The sequence below is a fragment of the Mustela lutreola genome, chromosome 6 (assembly GCF_030435805.1).
Source record: "Mustela lutreola isolate mMusLut2 chromosome 6, mMusLut2.pri, whole genome shotgun sequence".
NCBI classification, from domain to species: domain Eukaryota; kingdom Metazoa; phylum Chordata; class Mammalia; order Carnivora; family Mustelidae; genus Mustela; species Mustela lutreola.
In genome coordinates this window covers 62,287,118-62,290,259 of record NC_081295.1, presented here as the reverse complement: position 1 = coordinate 62,290,259, position 3,142 = coordinate 62,287,118, and positions in this window count along the sequence as shown.

Here is a 3,142-nt window from a genome sequence, read left to right as displayed (position 1 = left end):
ATACTCTACAACTGCAAAGTTCATAATCTGAACATATTGTGTGAAGTACCTAGGATACCCAATTTATTTAGTCCTCCTGCATAAGAGGAGAAAGTATGTACTTAGAGGTGTTAGAATTTGTAATACTGGAAAATTTAAGATATGGTCTTAGTTTTCATGGTCTTAACAATTGATTTTCCTTTTCTGAGAACTGAAACTTAGATTTTTTTTTAATATCCTAGTCAAATATATTTCAGGGTCACATGCTGGCAGAATGTTGTAAAAGTTGACTCTGACCTATTAATATGATAAACATACTGATTTTTATTATTTGTAATAGTCTCCCTAAAATTCCCATACTATCCTACTAAACATTAAGTTCTATATTTTGGCATTAAATTAAGTTTTCATAATTCTCCTTTCGAGTGTGAAATAACACTGGGCTGCTTTATCTTTTTAATTCAGTGTTAATCAATGGTCCTTTATTGTATTTGAAGTAGTATATAAATTTCCCTGAAGATACCAAACAACAGCTTATCTTCATTCCCTGGAAAAAGTATTTTTTAATGGTCAGATCGGGCCATGTTTTATTGAACAATGAATTCATGTTGATATGAACAATGCAGTATGTTTTATTAGGTCATTCCTACGGGAAGTGATGATTCAATCTCTTGAAAAAGTAAAATAGTTCTTTTTTCATAATGTCAAGCAACTGGTAAATGTTTTCTCCTTTGATAGTAGATTTTTCACTGAGTTCACTGAATTAGTGTTGGTCATTATTTAGCCATAATAACCCAGTGCTTTTTTAAGCCAACACATTGCTGATGTAAGAATATACTTTTGGATTCTATTTGAGCAACCGTAATACTAAAAAATAAGATTCTTACCTGATGTCTGAGTTCTTAGCACTGATTACTACCTCTTCTTGGAACAACTGTTTGGTGTATGAGTAGAGTTTGCCAGCGAATTCATGACTTTTAACTCAGATAAAACTATTTGTCTCTACCATTATCCTCCTTCTCTTCCTACATTTCATAATCATCTTTTCCTGGGGCAATTTTAAGACTTTCAGAAGTCCACGGTGCTCTCATTTTAAATGCACTACATACATTATATCAAACATGTTAAAAAGTTTCCTTTTCCCAAATAATGTAAAGTTGATATACAACTGTTATATATGTATAGCATACAATGGTTTAGAGAATGTAATATTATAATTTGTAAACTTTTATATATTTTGATATTTAATTTTGCAGCTTTTGTTTTTAGATCCAATACATGTTATGTTAAATCTTTAGATGTATCTGTGGGTCCTTGAAAAATTACAGCACTCTTGCCTTGGGTCTATGGTGATAATAACTCTTTTTCTTTGCTCTTTTGCCCCTACTTTACATTTTAGACTCATTTTACTATCACTTCCATAGGCTATTTTTTCTTTCATTGTCATTTTCATGATCTGCTCGTACAATTTTATTTTTAACATCCTTTTTCTACCTTTCAAAATTTCGACTACTTGTCACCTCTTTTAAAGTACACTCTCCCCCCCCCCCAGGTTCAGTTGTATCTTCTCCCCTTTTATTAGTATGTATAAATGATGTTTTCTTAGGTGTCAGTTTAGGTGAAGTAGAATATATATTGTGTTTTCCTGGAGGACCAGTTTCTTCATCATCACGTTTTCTCCCAGGTGGGTATATCACCACTGAATATCCTCTAAACACTTCATTTCAGTTGTTGTTAATACTTACATATATCTGTTGGCTATTTCTTCCTTTCTGATTCAGCAAGTCAACAAATAGACATTTGGAACATCATATACTTTGCTAAGTTCTTAAATTTAAATTCAAACATTTTAAAATGGAGACCGTATTAGTTTTCTAGTGCTTCTATAACAAAATACTGGAGACTTGGTGTCTTTTTTTTTTCTTTTTTTAAGATTATCTATTTATTTATTTGACAGATCAGAAGTAGGCAGAGAGGCAGGCAGAGAGAGAGTGGGGGAAGCAAGCTCCCTTCTCAGCAGAGAGCCCGATGTGGGGCTTGATCCCAAGACCCTGGGATCATGACCTGAGCCGAAGGCAGAGGCTTTAAACCACTGAGCCACCCAGGTGCCCCGAGACTTGGTGTCTTAAACAATAGACATCTATTTTTCTCACACTTTTGGAGTCTAGGCATCTGAGATCAAAGTGCCAGCAAGGTTGGATTATTTCTTCTATGGTCTCTTTCCTTGGCGTGTAGATGGCTGCCTTTCTTCTGTGTGTTCATCGGTGTCCTCTTCTTACAGACACACAAATCATAAGGGATTAGGCCCACCCCAATGAAATCATTTTAACTTTAATTACCTTTTTAAAAACCCTATCTCTAAATACAGTCACATTCTGGGGTAGTGGGGGTTTAGGACTTCAACATGTGAATTTTGGAAGGAAAAGTGACACAATTTGGCTCATAACAGAGGGTGATAATAAATAAAATAAATGTCATGACACACAGCATCCATGCCACCCATACTGGTAGTTGTTGTCGTGAAGGGGTGAGATTCTAACTGCTGTGATGAAATCACTTTGGTGAGGGGAGTATCCGGACTTTTACTTATTATGCAGGACTGGGCAATGTTTTTTTCTACTGTAACCTGAATCTTGTAAAGGCTCTTGACCCAGATGTATATGTATTTAAATAGCAGAAAGTAGTATATATTAGCTGTGTGTTATTAGCTCAGGTTTGAAAAAGTCCTCCCTGTCCTACCCACTCATGTTATTCAGTTTCCCAAATCTTGAGATGTCATTTGCTTTGCTTATGATGGCCAAAGTTGTGAGATACCCTCATATTTCCAAATCATCACCTCCCTAATCTGCTCTCTACTATTCCCATTTTTGTTGTTCCCACTCTAAACAACCTAAAATGGATAATATACTCATCTTTTGGCTGCTGACAGTTTGGTAGAGTCTAGTGTGCCTCGTTCTGTGCTAGTCTGCTTCTGTTATTCTAACACAGGACATATGGCAACTTCTTTTGTTTTTCTGTACACTTACTCTAAAACAGTTCCAGGAGCTGGAACTATAGCAGCGAACCAGTCAAAATTTTTATTTTCAGGTTGGTCCAAGTGTCGGGGCCTGAAGTGTCCTTCTGATCCCTTTCCCTCCTTGTGTCTCCATAGGCAATCCATTCA